We start from the raw sequence: 17,730 nt of genomic DNA on the forward strand, positions 1-17,730 counted from the left end.
CACAAGTAATAGCTCTCAAGTTAATAGCTCTGGCACAAGTATGATTCCTTTGAGCAGCTTAGGGTGTGTCATGAATATTCAGCTAAAAGTGTTAAACTTTGACTAGGGCATTACAAGTACACCTTTGACAGCAGAGTGGTGAATAAATCTCCTTCCCGTTAGTCGGTGCGTCCTCTCGAGAGGTTCTTCAAATGAGTGGGCAAACTCAATAACAGTCAGGAAGATATGCTATAGTGACAACATTATACTAACACCATATGACTGTTAAGTGGCTACAACAAATAATGTGTAAGACTGAGAGTCTGCCATGTCTCTGTGAGGCTGTCCTTTGAGCGAGATACTGCATGCTAACATGCTCATCATAGCATTTTTCAGAGATTTAGCATGTAAAGTACTTACGTTTATCTTAGTTTATTGTGCCAGTATGCTACGACTTGGTAAATACTTATTAATATAGTGTTGTCCACTAGAATAATGCTAGCATCTAACAAACATACTGACCCCACAGGCTGTTAAGCGTACTTATGGCCTCTATTGTGTGTACCCTCAACTGTTAAGTCAACAGATTAACAGGTCTACAGGTGTATTATAGAACACAACTCAGCCTTCCCCATAAATATATGACCACTTAATGAATTCCACATTGTCTCTAATGCAGGATGACATGGGATTGGAATTGGATTTTTTGAAGTGGGGTTGAATTAGGCACTTATCCATAGTTAGTGTATTACCTATAGTAGATGGTGGTTGGTACACCCCCAGTTTGGAGAAGCAGCATGAGTACCGACACAGAAGCTAAGTAATGGACTGCTGGTGATGAGGTCGGCAGCAAAAAGTATTTCAGCCACCTAAAAAAAAGGCCCACCTAAAATCCTCAATATCATTTTAAGTGTATGCTATATTTAGAATATTTTCAGTGCTTTACTGTGCTGTCACTCAGTCTTTTCCTTTGGCACTACATTTTCTCAGCCGTTGAATTTCTGTATTCCCACGTGTGCCAGGCACTGTATTATGCTGCAGATCAGGTGTTTGGGTGAGAGTTCCCGACAGTTAAATTCTTAGTACTTGATATATCTTGTGTCATTTTTTTTATTATTTCTATTTTCCATCCTGATTAGCTCACATTCTGGTGGTCACTGCGAGGACTTCCTCGAATGGAAAACGAAGATATTTGCATCAGCATGCATGATCAAATCAAACCATCTGTGAATCCATATCAATTCATTTCTCCTGCATTTGGATGGACATCATTCCTCCCTGACAACGATACACAATTTACAGTCTGTCTGTGTTTTCAGCTGACCCTGCTTGTCCTTCACAATGCCCTCGGATTCTCAACCTACAAAACAGGTATTATTATCCTCAGCTAGTGACGTAATTTGGCGGAATATTCTACAAGGACTCTGTGCTATGGCATCGGTCCTAAGGGGAATGTCACAGCCCTAACCTCATTTCCAGCTATCATTGGCTCTGTGAGAGCGGTTCACATTCACCAGGAAGGAATGCAGAAATGAGGAAAATCATGGGGAAAGCAGATGGACAGAGCAAGGAAAGGAAGAGGGAAGGGAGGATCAAACAAAAGACAGATGGAGTGAAGGAAAGACAGAAGGAGAGGAGGAAGAAAAGGAGGAGGGAATGAAGGAAAGAAGGGTGGAGGGAGGGAGGAAAAGACAGGAAGGAGGAGGGAAGGAACAAAGGAACAGTAGATAGGAAGGAAGAAAGAAAGAGGCAATCAGGAGGGAAGTAAGGAAGAAGGTAGGATGGAAGGAAGGACAGAGGGAGGAAAGGAGCAAAAGGCAGGAAGGAACAAAAGATATGACAAAAATAAATGACAAAAGAAAGGAGGATGGAAGGAAGGAAATAGGGAGGAAGGAAAGAATGGAAGAAAGAAAAAATAAGGAAGTGAGGAGAGAACAAAGAAAAGATGGGGGGTGGAAGGAGGGAAGGAAGGAACAAAAGAGAGGAAGAAGGGAGGAAGGCTGGAGAGAGTTGAGGGGCTCAGTTCATGCAGATCTGATTGATTCCTGCCAGAGCTGTCTGTGCTCCACCACGGCATGAATATAGATGAGAAAGTGTGGCTGGTCAACTCTCCGTCACAATAAACAAGAAAGGAAGGATGAAAAACAGCAAAAACTGAAGCGAAAAAAGATACTGATGCAGTTGTGATCTTGGACCCAGGCATTTAACGTTTCTACTTTCCACTTACATTTCACCTTAAAGCAGCTTTGATAAGTCTAATCAACCTGTGGTGCAATCACAACACTGAACAACTCTGCGCGCCTGATGCCCTGACGCTGACACATGTAGGCTGAGAAATTACACAGTAAACATGATCCTGTCAGGAAAGCTTTGCGGGACTGACACTTAAAAAAGCTTTTTGAAACTGATGTCAACATTCATATAAAATAGGTAGACATGCAGGTTGTCAGCTTTTTTTCATAGCTATAGCTAAATAACCTGCGAATGCAACACTGCACCGTGTGTGCTGCAGTAACCGTAGTTGGCAGCATTCAATGAAGGTCACAAGTGTCTCTCTCTTCTTATGCAATTAACCTAGTTTCTCAGCGAGGCAGCAATCTATGGGGAAGCAATTAAAATCCAAATTCTTCCCAGTTTGTGGACTTCACAGGGAAAAAAAAACCTTGGACAGCCCACCAAAGTGTTTGGAAGCGTTGATTAGTGATTTTCTTTAGATATATGAAACTTTAAAGGAGGGATAAAGGACAAGGGGAAGGACAAAGGAAACAACAGGAGGAAGGAAACAAAATATGTGGGAAGGGAGAGTGGGGAAAACAAATGAGAGAGAAAGAAGGAAGGGAGGAAAGATAGAAGGAGAAAAGATGGAGACTTCTGGGAATCATCAATTAAGCCTTCTTTTATCTGAACCATCATTTGAAAATCAATTATTCTGTGTTGGATATTGAACGGATTCTTCATTTATTCCCCAATTATTTGTTCATGAAGATGATGTAGCTCATGCATAAAATCTTATCAACCCACTTGACTCCTCTTAATACAAACACAGCCAATAGAAAAGCAGACGCTCCCACCATCTATTTATTTGTTCTCAAACGTGACACTGTGCGTGTGTGTGTGTGTGTGTGTGTGTGTGTGTGTGTGTGTGTGTGTGTGAGCGTACTGTGTGCTGACCTTGAATTCCTCCTGCGGGCAACAAACAATCTCAAGTCTTCCCCCTCCTCCCACGAATGAGTGTTGCAAGGTGTCGTTTCTGTGTGTGTGCTGAGGAAGAAGTCCTCCACCTCATCCGTTCACTCTTTCACCTGCAGGAAAACAACGGGAAGAGCAAGAGAGCAGCAGAGAATGAGAAACTGCAATGACCTTTGCCATCTGCGTGGCATCTGATTCTTTTATTTTGCAGAAGAGACAACACTGGGTTTGTGAAAACTCTGGCTGAGACCTGGAGGAAGATTCATTTTCTTAGGGGAGCTTTATTTTGAAGGAATTGATTAGATGCAGAAAGAAAATCAACAGAACATTTTTGGGGTTATTGTGGTTACAAATTTCTGAATTTGCTGTGGCTTTTCTGAAAAAGATCATGCAGGAAGCATTTTAATTCACTGTGGTTTGGAAGAGCTCTTCTGAATGGGCTTATTGCATTGATTTAAAACGACCATTTATTTGCACAATTTTGAATCATGAAGCAGAATAATTAATAATGAATTCACTTATTTGCTTAACTTTTAGTCCAGAAATGGAAAACAACAAACTGACTGGGACAACTGGGACATTGTTTCTGCAGATATCTTAGCAAATAAACCAACGCTATCTGCACAGCTAAACACCACAAGGGTTAGCTTATGTTATAGTTGGGTGAACTGTCCCTTTAAAAAGCAATAGTAAGCAATGTTGCTGCTTGTCAGACAGTTATTTTTTGGCCAGGAAGCTTTTATCTTAGTTTCAATAAAAAGCACTCTGCTTGTGCCTGACTTTCAAGTTATTGGCAGTCAATCTTTTTTTTTTTTTTTTTTTTTTTAATTTTAATTCTTCTTGTGTGCCAATGACCAAACCAGCATCTGAGAAGGATTAAATTTGTGATGTGTATATCACTGAGGACGAGCCCGTTTTTAGTGTTGCACTCACAGTTTGTAACAGTTTGATTTGGTCAGTAACACAGGTGTATTTTTACACCAGCTCGAGTGCACCTTCAATCATCTCAGAAGGCTCCTCTAACCTTGAACCCCGCTGTGGCTCCTGTGGCACCCCACCACGCTGCCCTACAGGCCCGAAGATGAAGTTGCCACATCATCGAGCCTTGGGTCAACATGATAATTGGGGGCGTCTCTTTGTGTCACGCTGACTTTGCAAATCACGTCGACATGTTTTTGGGGTAAGTGCCTGTGGCATACATCAGTCAGTCACCAGCCAGCTTCACTTGAAGCTAAGTGCTGGGCCAATTATTCCATGACACCGCCATCCAGATCCGTTCTCATGGAAATTCATAATTTATGACACATCCTCATTTCTGCCTCTGGGGACCTGAATGCTATTATCCTACTAAAGTGAGATCTGATTGGGCAGCTGCTATCTGAGTTGCTTCTTTGAAGTCTTTTCTTAAAGTGCCCTTATATAGTTGCTGTAATGTATCATCGTCCTGGAGAACAGACATTCAGTGAGCCACACCAACACCAGCTCTCCTCTCAAAATGGCAACTGCTCAGTAAAGCCCTGGCTGAGAATAACTGCTTGAGTGTTAGTGCTGGTGCAGAGATATATGGAACCATAAATCTGTTTGTGCACTGAAAGTCAGCCCCTCCATCATCCTCTATTCTGTCTTCCATGTTGTACAGAAATACACAAAAGAAATACCCCAAAGAACACAGACGCTGCTCCAGTGCTTTAGACTTAGTCTAAACACACGTGTCACTGACATATATATATATACATACATATATATCACATCTATTTAATGAAAGCAGTATCATCAGTATCAAGGCCATTAGCCTTGAATCTCAGCATTGATTTAACCTTCAATTAACAGCCTTATTTCTTAATCCAAAACTTTGTATTATGAGCTTGACTTTGCAGCATACAGCATTTTAACATTAGTTTTCTCTCTCAGACAGAGTGTGCTTTACTCCGCAGAGCTAAAACTAATAAAGGAAAAAAAAACCAAACAAACTCATGTTCGATGTGTGTCATTGTGCCTCTTGGCTACCTCCAGCTTTGCCAGCTAACACAGGATATAAGGTCAACAAGGAACGTTGAATGTTTCAACGCATCATTGATTAACATGCCAGTCAGCAATATCTGTAATGAATGACTCATCTTGGCAAGCTTTGGGGAGTCTATAGTTTTTCAATATGCCATGCATTAGCTGTGTCTTGTCGCTTTTTATAGAGCCGCCTCAGTGGTAGTTTCTATGTAGCACACAGTCTTTCCTCTGACTGACAGTTGGAGTGGTGTCAGCAGTGAGTGTCATTAAGCATCCTTCCTTTCTTTGAATAGTGCAGTGAAAAAAAACACAGTGTTGCATTTTTCTACCAGATGACATTGTGTGATGGTTTCACGGCTGAACAGAGACCTGATTGTGTTGTATGATTTACACAAGACGAGGACCTCAAGCTGTCATTGATGGTTTCGTGCTGCACTTCAGCTGAGGTGGACTGTGTGGAAAAAGCCAGGTGGCTGCAATTTGGTTTGTAGTTTAGTTACCTGAGAAATCAAACTGACAATCTAAAGCGTGTGTGTTGACACCTGTTATAGGAGTTACCTTTGTGCTTTTCCTTGCCTGCCTTTAGTTATTACCTGAGTCAGTAAGACTTGATTGCGCTTTAAAATCATCTCTCCTGACAAACCCTGCCTATTTAGTTGCCAGTAACACTTGATCTGAAAATTAATATTGTCTCTCTCTGTCAAAACGTGATCTGAACTGCAAAGTGATGGATCCAGCTTTGTATTCACGGCTAAGAAAGTCTCCGTTTTTACAGATGGCTATCAAATTGAATGGGATTGCCTCATAAATTGGACAGAAACAGTTAACCGCATTGAGACTGAATAGGATTTCAACCCCAAACTTTCCGCTGAAGCCCTGAATGAACTTCCGAAATCAAGCACGACCAGAAGTCACAACATTTGAGGGCGTGTTTGATCTCTCAAGATTTTTATGGTAGGAGACAGGCTGTGTCTACTTTTTTATGCATTGGGGACTTAAAATACATTCACCCACTAAGATTTCTGCTGGGCACCCACAGTGGCAAATAAACACATCAGCTTGAGTCTATCCCCCTCTCTCTCTTTCTCATATTTTCCAGTCTATTGCCTGTCATTCCACTGCCTCATTTGAGCCTCTCTGCCCTCTTCACAGGAGATACTTCTGCAACTCCATTAGCAGAAAGGTTGGCTAAGAAATCTTCAGGATTGCACCAACTCTCTCACTTGCTACTTACTAGTTACTCCCAAAGGTGATGCCATAAAAATCCTTTCTCCTGCACCTTGGGAGACACCAGTAAACTTTAGTTAGATAACTTTGCTGTCAAATACATTCTATTGCACTGGTCTATTTTGCCTCAGAACAAAGCTTAAACTTTAAATAGAGGTAGTTCTCACAGACTGCTTCCATTTTCGAGGTCTCACTGAGACATTCTGCAGGGTCTCATCATGTCACTTCTGAGACTATGCTGGTACTATAAGGTTCAGGTTGCTTCCAGTCAACTAGGTCATATGATGTGTTGTCCAAAGACATCTAAAGGCAAAAATGAAATACTTGTTCTGAATGGCCACGCTTGAAGATGAGGCAAAAGGTCAGCCATTGCAGCCTTGCCTTCTTCTGTCTGCATTACACTTCTCCCTGATCTCTCTTTAAAATGTCTATAATCTTGATGCAATGAATCGTACGAATTAGGATAGGATGTCATAGTCTCTCCTTAAAAGCATTCTTGGTATTGCACACTCCTGAAAGTGGTTGTATGAAGAATGTAAAAGAAAGAATGAAAAAGATTCATTCAATGTCTGGTGGATCTGAACTAACAGTTCATAGACATTTGAAACATGACAAGAAGGTCGCAAATCAAAAAGGCCGGGGGGCACTGATCTAACCTTTAACAATGTGTTTTGTTTTATAAAGTAATCATGTGTTTTATGTTAACTCTAAAATGAAAATGAGCAACTACAGCTGCAAGAAAAAGGAGAAGTATAAAGTATGAGATAATGACAAAGTTCTTCTGACATAAGTACCTCACAATTGTACTTGAACTTGAGAATATATTTACAACAATCAATGAAGCTAAACATTAACATTAAATATATGTCTTTGTTCTGTTTTCAATTGAGAATATGTCAAAAAGCTAATTCTTGCATTCTGTTTTGCTAAGATTTTGCTAATATGTGGACACTCTGTGTCTATATAGGCCACCTTGACTTTGGTTGTCTGGTGAGAGTCCTTCCAATGGGGCTCAAGTTCTGATCGACAAACTTCCAGTCAAGTCAGGCTTTGTCAGTGAGCGTGTTCACCTGACTCTTAAGCTCCTTATCACAGCACTTCTTATTGCCTGAAAAATGTGCAAACACAATAGACATTGCTTGTAATGTTACAATAATGTGGCAATGGCTAATTTTGAGCAGCTGGGAAGCGCATAGGGAACATTTTTGTATTGTCTGAAGAGGAGCAGGAGTTAAAAAAAAAACGCCAGTGGATAGCCTTAAATTGCACTTATGGGAGCTATAGTGTGCAGATCTTTATTTTAGTGTTTCCATTGCTGTCTCTTATTGGATGTATGCGACTACTATGCATTGTTTGAATTGGCTAAGGGGCCATAGCAGCTATCCACATTTAGCAATTACAACTCCACCAGATCATATATCATTACACTGCTGGTAACACGGAGGCAAGTTATTATGTGTGGATTCGGGTCTTTCAAGACATTTTCACACTCCATGTTGTCTCATTTTCCAGTAACAGAATACAACAAAATCTAACAGACCACACTGAAACTGTGATGTACTGACGCAACAGCCCTCAGGTGTAAAGGAACTTATCTCAGCCACACTTGCCGATTTCCCACCAGCCACTGACGTCAAAATACATCTGTGAATGGGCTGAAACAAACTGGGTTGCTGCAGTCAGCCATAGCAACAGAGCAAACTGGCAAAGTCAAGCCAACCTTGTGATTGGATACAAGATTAAAAATTAGTGAATGGGTCAATCTCATACTTAAAAAATTAAGTAGAAAGAGAAACCAAGTAGGTCTACTCAACTTATTAAACATGAATCATACACGTCTTCCACCTGAAAGAGTCCACGGCTGTCCAAACACACTATGTCAGTAGGTTTTTGGCTGAAATAGATACAGCTCCTTATGGATTTACTGTTTTCCTGGACATTTCTTGATCAAAGGTACATTTTCCAGACTGCTGACATTGAGGCTTTAAGACTTGTCCACACATCCAGCCATGCACATTGATAATGATGGGGGATTAATGTGATTTTCATGTTCTGCTTGTCAGTGTTACCTGACTAAAAGCCTGTGGACTCATTTAGATCATGCACACTTCAGATCTGTGCAAAGTGTGTTTGAGTGTACGGACAGATCACAGGGCTCCAAACATTTCCTAATGGGTTAATGGAGATGCTTCTCCACAAGCCTAGCTTTGGCAGGTCATGTCACAAGCGAAAGGCTAACGGCCGTAGTGAACTCGATTTGTAACTCTTGATTTATGAGCCAACGTGCCAAGTCTTTGCTTGTGGAGCTCCTGGGAAGCAAAAAGTACTATACTCATTGACTCCACATATGCTCTCTTTGGTCTCGGCTCTAACTTTTCTCACAGTCAAGGTCTTTGCCTCTGCTCGTCTATCTCTCACTCTTTAACTCAATATAAAGTATGAACACGTTGTGATGGCTGGACACGATCAAACAGGTTCTTTTCTCGTCCATGATCACTGGAATGCCACTCAGCTCATGGCCACCAAATGACATTTCTGTCAGCAGGATGAAAAACATGAGGTGACAAAAAAATATGGTGCTGGGCTCTCTGGCAGTTGCTCACACCCTGCAATGAACTGTCAAGTCACAGGGAACTCTAACCTCTCTGTCCCCGTGTCCCAGTGCACAGGTGGACAACGCACTGAGGAAACACCAGAAGAATAATGAGGAGGGAAGGAATGAAAACGGCTTTTTCTGTTCTGATCATGAGGTCAAAGAATTCATTTAAATGGATTCGCTGCACAGCACATCCAAGAACAGCCACTCCTGCACACACATGAACATGACGACACACACAAAAAAAAAAAACACACCTTGCTACTGCGGCTGACTGCTAATCACGAGCAGTCTGTGCCTGACAGTTGTGCTACTGCAAAACATATTTACTCCATTCCTTAGATCCTTTCAGTTGCCATCCATAGCTGATCAAATGACAATGCAGCACGTCTCTTCTACCGTTAGTCCACTTAGAATTGTGCACACTACACAATCAAGGAACATGCCACCTCAACATGTAAACAACATGCAAATAAACATGTGCGCAACTATGAAGCTCTCTCACTATCTGACGTTAAATCCCATACTCATCCAACAGACGCCTTGTAAACGGTAAATCAAATCTTAACAACCTCATGTGACAACTCATGTCAGCGTGATGTTCTTTATCTATAATAATAAAACATAGGCTGCCACCAATGTATTCCCGTTTCATGGCTGAGATCTGCAAATGCAGCATTAGACATCCATATGGGAGAGAAACACATTTACCACCACTTCATCTGGATCAAAAACCATAAGCACTCACGCCTGTGTTGTCACTAATATAAAATAAGACATATGTTTTCAATAGATAATATAGATCAGAAGTTGGCTTTAATCTTCTTGTTCAAATAAATGTTGATGTATTTAGATCTATTTTTAGTGATGTCACCGTATTTCAAGATCTCAGCAATTAATTTGCTCAGCACGATGTTATCCCAACTGATAGATCTGATGGCTACCAAAGTAAAAGTTGTATTAAATTATAGCTTACCTACATCTAGATAAGTGGTTCATCTGTTGCAAAAATGGGATTGGGTTTTAATCAGATTTTTATTTTTTTTATGATTCTGCTTATTATTTAATCTATTTAGATTTATGTTCAACTGTTTTTGAACAAAAGTCACTTTAAGGGCTAAATTTCAAAGCTTGACATTCAAATACTCAGTGCAATGTAACACTAAAGCTGTTCCAGATAAATGGTACATATTTCTTGGTATTGGTATATCTCTAATCAACAAAATTAAAGTGTTCCATCATTTCTCTTCTCAGTGTATTTTCTGACAGACTTTAGAGTTTTTTCTGTGTTTTCCAATGATGTGACATGCTACAACAACGCTTTAGTATACACCTACTGGGACTGAGCAAAGCCAACAATGTACAATGCAGACATCCATTTCGTGGTTGTGTGCCTTTCTCTGCCTTCATTACTGAGACGCCAAGAATCCATATGCCTGGGTCCCAATTACAGTCACATTAGCACACGAATGTACATCCAGCAGGGACATGCAAACATGGACATGATTCCCTCTCATGCATCTAAATCACCGCTCTTTCAACCGCACACACAAACCAAAACACATCCCCGTCTCTGAATGCGGGACACAGACACAATCATCATAGTGGCTATACGTGCCTGCTCATGACTTTCTATCCACGTGAGGTTTAAGTCATGTGCCTGGCTCTTCTCATTAAGCTAATTCAAGGCTTTACTCTGTGGCTAGCTTTAAACCCACAGCTTAAGAACACTATGTAGAACAAACAGGTAATGAGGGGTGAATCTACTTTGTGTTGCCATGAAAATACTTCCTGGGCCCTGCCAACCTCTTAATAAGGCCAGCCTTTACTCACCTAGATGCCAGCATCCAGCAGCCACCTGTTTATGCCCATAGGTGGCTGTGGATAAGAGGAAGTGTGCCTTCTGCTCTCTCTGGTTGGAAGTCAACAGCCTCCCACCGTACTTAAATCTGTCCTGTGGAAAGTTCTCATAAATCCACAAGTCGAGTTTCTCGGGAAGGCTTAGCCATCACGGGGCAGCCTCATCTTCTATATTTCAATTGTTCAATTTCTGGCACTATTATATTCAACCTCTGAACGCTGCAGGTGCATAACTGCTCTTTCTTCCCTTTTCTTTTCTCATGTTTTCACTCAGCTCTTCCTTCAGGCAACCCAAATTGAGCCAAGCTTGGCAGTCAGAAAAGCAATTTGTTAAAGGACTGTGGAGTGCTCTCATCTAATGTTTCATTAAATTATCCCTATTCACCCGCCTCTAGTCTGTAGTAAAGCCTCTTATGGCGGCACTGGGATTTTGAGCAGCGGGGCCGAGGTCAGTTACAATCTGATATTTCTTTCCGTGCATGGAGAATATTACGGCGCCACTCTAGCCGGGGTTGTAAGGGTAAAGGCTTTGTTTTTGCCATCATATGTAACACTGTGTCCTTCCAGCTGTCCAGTAGAGGCTAACACAGACAATTAGGGAGCTGATAGCAACATGAACAAGACAGCATGCTTCTCTTTGTTATTCCACACATCAGCATTTCGCTGCACATAACTATCTTCAAGGCTCACTGAAGCACACACAAACTGTGAGCAGCTTCAGCTACTTACTCCCCTATATCTGAACCACATCAAGTTGGCCCATTCCTACTGAAGTGACACCCTATTGATGAGGCCAACATGACTGACTGCCCTGTGCTTAACCCCTAAAATGTATGTGTGCGTTCTTCAAAGGCAGCATGTCACACAACATGCTGCCGATGGTTAAGGTTAGCAAGAACCACCTTCCTTTTTATTGTACAGTCGTCAACTGCTTGGCCTTCCCATTAAGGCACAGCTTCTAGCATCTGCACAAGCTGTAAAACTGCTATTGTTAATATATACTGCAGTGTGTCCTCAGGCAGTTGTTGGTGTTTAGTTTGTTTATCAAAAACAGAAAAATGCTTCCATAAGGCCTGAGGCGAATTGGTATCTCGAGGGGCAAAAGCACATACTGCACCATGTACCTACACCATTACACCTCGATCACATTTGTCTGACAATGGATTGGAGCTACGAATCACCTGCACGTAAGTTTCATGTCAGCCATGTTCAGTCCTGTAAGTCAAACGTGTTTGGAGGAATGCTCGCTACATTCTCAGCTTTTATAGCTGATTTACCAACAAAATGCTCCTTTCACACAAATATATTCTGGTGAAGCCAAAGCAGATGCAAATGGCAGTTGCTTTACAGTACGCATGCAACACCATCACACAGATTCAGTGCAATTGTAATGACACATGCAGCCATAATGGACTCTCTCATTTGAAATTAATGACCTTCCACTGGAGAGTAATGCGTTCCATGTATGATCCCACATTAGTTTGTGGCCTGTATTGCATGTCTTCCCTACTTTGTAAGCTATATTTTACATTCTTCCAACCCCTGGAGGTAAAACCTAGGCTAAGTTCCATACTCTCGTGACAATGTACACAATGCATGCTAGCCTCTTCCAGTGGCATGCATGACGCTAATCAGCTAATTCACTACCACACACACTAAGCAGCCTAAGCACATTTCACTACCACCCTAACCTGTTTAGAATAAGGAGGGTAAGCGTGGTGGCATGTTTCCTAGGATAGTGGCCTCTTTTCTCTACTGAATGTAAAGCCACAACGACGATTTCCACTTCACTTAGCACAAGTAAAATGCTGAGAACAGACTTAACACATGACGCTCAATTGAAGGACAAAGACATGTACTTAAGGCCTGCACCACAATCCCACCACCCCTTTGTCTCCTACCATTCACTGTACAATTACTCAATGCTTTTAAAACCTCCACTGTCTTGGGCAAACAAGTGGAGAGAAAATGACATGCACCAGACTCTGACACAAATGCAACACAGTTAGAACATATTGGCTCTGCAACCTTGGATATTTCCATAACCTGAATAACAATCTGTCATGCGCAGGAAACCCTGCTGATCTGCTGCATATGTGAACAAGGTGACACTGCTTTACCTCAGCAATTGAACACACACACATTAAAGCTGACTTATGTGCCTTGTTTTTACCTGCTGGCAAATAAAACAAAGGTCTTGAGTAAAGTAAAAAGAAATAACAACATTTTTTTTTTCCTTTTATCCATTTATTCTCTTTGTTGTTGAATAGATAGATTGAGGAAATAGATTTGGTTGACCTGATAATGGTTAAAAACACAACTGAAAACATTCATGAACCAGTAATGACTTTACCCTCTCTGGCCTGTTTGCCTTTAGCTGTTGCTTTTGTCTGTTTTTCCCTTTGACAGTTTTCTTTGAAAACCAGCCAAAGCCAAGTGAGACTCAGCAGTGAGTGCCCTTTAAATCAGACTCCTTCTGCAGACTGCTTCCTTGTATCTTCTGACCTTTTGTCAGTACAGAAGTCATTGCTTATGTATGGACTTGGCAGACTGGACACTTCAACAGTTGCCTTGCTCTGCAAAATGAGTGACAGGATGGAGCTTTAAGGAAAGTGATGCACATCTGCTGGGTTGGCCTCTGAATTTTGTTACTTTTGGCTATTTCTTTTTTTTTTTTTTCTTTAGAAAGAACTCTCAAGCAGAAAATACAAATGCTCCTGCCTACCAGAAAACTGTCTCAAAGAAAATAAATCTCCCCAAACAATGGAATTATGAACAGTGTAGTCAAGATTTATCAACATCCAACATTTCCTAGAGCCCAAAAATACTCACGAGCACCATTATATTGAATTATACACAAAAGCCACTTGACACAATGCTTTCTCTCACTTCTCACTCTGTGAAGTGTAAGATTATTTGGCAAACCATATGTACACCACCCACATGAACAGCATCTGCTGCTACATTTCCCACAGTCACACTGTTTAGCCTCACCACACATCCTGGAGACTAAGGGAATTTAATTTAATCCATACCGTTCTTGGATTCACTTAAAGTAATGGTTGATCAATGATTGACGTTTTTTTTTTTCCTTTGGAAAGCACACTTAAAAGGTTTAAATATCAATTTAAAGCACAGGAGACTCATTCCTAAGAGAGGCAGAGAGTTAAAGTCATGATATATATATATTTAGGTATAACTATTTCATACCAATTACTGGCAACTAAAAATATCATTTGATGGCTTAATATAAAATTCTTTTTCTGGAAGGAACCAATTTACCCACTTTGTCTTCTTCTATATTTCTGGTATTAATCTGTGATAATGTCCTGATTTTGGCCTGTACAGTAGTGCTGTCTGAGAGAGGTGTCTAGGATGTTAGAAATCAATTATCCACACTCAGTTTGGATAATTTCAAACAAATGTATTTATGTAGCCCATAATCGCAGGATTATCTCAAAGAAGTCTTCAGAGACTACCTCAATCTAACGGTTTAAAAGTTCTTCTCAGATAAAAGTACTCTTGGTATCTAAACAAAAAGCAGAGTTATAAATAGCATATCCAGCTTTCATTTTGCTAAGTGTTGATTGACAAAGTTAGCAACTAGCTGGTGAACATATTGGAGCACATAGGAGCAGTTTTTCCCCAGAAGAGTTAATGGGGAACAAAAACAGAGCAAAAGGATAATGGATACTGAACTCACATTCACCTCCAAATGAATGAAATGTGATATTATGTCAGTGTAGTGTTTAGAGCTTGGTAAGCCGCCCCCAAGTGGCCAAATATTAATGAGTGCAGATTTAATATCCACCATCTTTATATACCAGCTACACAAGGATCAAATCTCCTATGAAAACCATTCATACATTCTCAATTAACTGCAAACACTACACGGCAGAATAAAATGAACACCACATGATGAAAAATATGGGGGAAAAAATGCATCATTTAAACTCCAGTGCATTGGAAACTCTGACATATTTTTCATTCTCCTGGATATTTTCCAGCCCTGCTGGCTCATACTGTAGTCTTGACATTTGTGTGGTTCTGGGATTACATTTGAGGAAAGTTGGCCTTTACTCTTATGTGCCCTTATAAATCTCCAAGTGTATTAAATCTACTGTGCTTAAGTTTCAAATGCATTATAAGAAATCATCATGTATAATGGCTGTGACATATCCCCTGTGGCAGTAGCCTGAGCCGCTACCTCTAGTATGAAGTAAAATTACCCATGTGGGTTTCAGGAGTGTAATGGTCAAATATGTTAACACCCGTACGGTTGCCGTTAACATTTATACTACAGACTTCCAAATGATTATATAGACCTACACACAGTCCTGCTTTCATTTTTTATGCTTCTGCTGTTTTTAGATTCTCCTGTTCTCAATGACCTGCATCCTTTTCATACAAGTTTTTGAGAAGCTGGATCACAGAGAAAAAATTCTTGTTTAATTTTAGATTCGACGTAGCAGACCTGAGCTCACGTGGTAGAGAATTCCAGAGATTAGCACCATAATGACGACTGTGTCATAATCTGGCCGCATCTCTCCCTCATTCTTGGTGTTTCTATTGTTTCTTGCCCCCTTGTGTTTCTTGTTGGTCCCCTGTTTGCCTTTGTGTATGTGCGTTTGGTGGTGATTCGTTTCCCCACCTGCTGCTGATCAACATGCACACCTGCATCCCATCTGCTCATCAAGCTCCTGCAGTGTAGATACCCTGGCTCCACACTCTTCGCCAGATCGTTCAGTTTGCCAATGTGGTGCTACGCTACGGCCAGAATTGACTTCTGTCAGGATTTTCCTCACGTTTGCCTGAACCCTGTTTAATCCTGTGTTCTCCTGTCTCTGGTTCATCGTCCCTCTGTGCTCTTCGCCCAGCGTTTTCCAGTCTGCCTCCCAGCCAACTACTCTGCTTGCTCCGCTCCACCAAAATTCTGGCTCAGTTTACCAAACCTCCATCTCAACTACATGTCAATAAATCTGCATTTAAACTATCGCGAGCAGTGTGTCAGAGCCCTGATTCTGGGTCCAAGATTAGTTTCACATCACAGAAGGCACCATGAGCGTATTTAGAATTTATTTACTTGATGACCTAAGGGATCTGTGTGGTGTGTATTCAGTGAGTATGTCGGTGGTGTAGGAAGGAACTAAACCATTCATGGATTTAAAAACAAGAAGTATTTGAAAAGCAGTTCTTTGTTTTAATGGGAGTCAGTGAAGAGAAGTGAAAATGTGAGTCGTGTTCAAATGTTTTGCTTTCAGGCTGCAGCACTCTGAACAAACCGGAGTTTATTTAATACCTGCTTTGTCACTCCTGCAAAAATGCATTATAATAATCTAGTGGAAATAAATGCATGAAGCAGATTTTCAGCGTCTGACCGTGACATGAAGCATCTACCTTCAGATGCATTTCTAAGATGATGAAATGTATCATGAAGCTACAATCAAGCTGTATATCTCTGACCTTTACGAGCCTAATTACAGCCTGAGATCCTCGGGCAAGGTGCAGTTTGTAAATTCAGCCTGACAATGAAGATCGATTACGCTGCACTGTATCAGTGGAACAACATGCCAGAGGACGTCAGGCCTTCTTCTACAGTCACTCCTTTTAATTTACTCCTGAAAACATCCATCCATTATCTGTGCATGGGTATCCAGTGCAAGGTTGCAGGGGGCTGGAGGCAGTGTACGCCATGGACAGGTCAACATACTCATCACAGAGCAAATACATGGAGACAGATGTGGATTCACACTCAGATTTTATAAAGGTTTTCAATTCAATGCATATGTCAGATCATCTTTCTGGAAAATTTTTGTGGCTAAGTTTTTAGTTCATTTTCCCTTCTTGTTTGGTCGGGACACAGGGATGTAACATAAAATGGGTTTTAAGGCACTTGTGCACAGACAGCACACTCAGTAATTACATATCAACATATTATCTTAGCAAAATAAACAAATGAAGCAGAAACAATGCCAACACCTGTCATAGAGCTTTACAATATGGAACTTTAAACTGTTTTCTACAGACTCAACATCCAAACCCATCAGTCCCCTATGCCATTAACGTAGAAAATAAATGTAAACATGAGATTGTGAATAGTATCAAACTCTTTTCAATTCTCCCCTCTCATATTTTAAACATTAAAAACAAAAAAAAAAAGCTCCATGCCTTGCGGTGTCCTTGGAGTAGAGAGGGGTTTTATGGACCTTGGACAGTGACCTTTACGGTGAGGCGAAGCTGCTGTATGACAGATTATTAGTGTCCAGCAATATCATCTCTTCAACTACATTCCTATACATAAGACCAATCCTCTCAGCAGAATTTTGCACCATAACTGGAGAGTTAACCAAATTCATGTGCATTTGACTGTTGAGTTGGCAGTTGGATGAACAGATCTGATGTCACTAATGCATGTTTTTCTGACTCAGTTCATTATATTTTGTGCCATACCTTTTCTATCCAAGCCCTCATAACCCTAATGACATCACTATGCCATTATTGGAGTTATTCATTTATTTAGACCTCAGATGCTCCAGAGCCACAACTATAATGCTGATCTTCACATCTAAAATCTGTGAAGTGACCCTTTAATGTCTTCCATCCACAAACAAAATAAGATTTTTCCTTTTCGTGAAAATACTGTTTAATTTTGATTCCCACACTCTAATGAACTTCTCGTCCTGTCTTTTTTTCTTAATCCTTCCATTATTAAATGTCAGATTGTATCTCATTAGCTGAGTCTCCACAACACACAGCTGCTCTGTGTTCGCTGTCTGACACAGAGGGTGCATAAAGGGCAGACAGCTTACTGTCACAATGTGGCTATTAAAACATCAGAGTCTCAGCTTCTCTTTTAGGTGTCTCAGTTGTTCAAA

At 40.8% G+C, this 17,730-nt stretch overlaps 1 protein-coding gene across 2 annotated transcripts in view; it reads right to left on the reverse strand.

The window, feature by feature from the left end:
* Positions 1 to 17,730, reverse strand: part of LOC143331526 (leucine-rich repeat and fibronectin type-III domain-containing protein 2) — a 136,777-nt gene that overhangs the window by 85,535 nt on the left and 33,512 nt on the right. For both annotated transcript variants that reach the window (XM_076748468.1, XM_076748466.1), the window contains exon 2: positions 3,151 to 3,281. The gene's annotated coding sequence lies outside the window, so the exon portion shown is untranslated. The remainder of the gene's footprint in view (positions 1 to 3,150; positions 3,282 to 17,730) is intronic.

This window comes from Chaetodon auriga, chromosome 14 (genome assembly GCF_051107435.1).
Source record: "Chaetodon auriga isolate fChaAug3 chromosome 14, fChaAug3.hap1, whole genome shotgun sequence".
Classification (NCBI taxonomy): Eukaryota; Metazoa; Chordata; class Actinopteri; order Chaetodontiformes; family Chaetodontidae; genus Chaetodon; species Chaetodon auriga.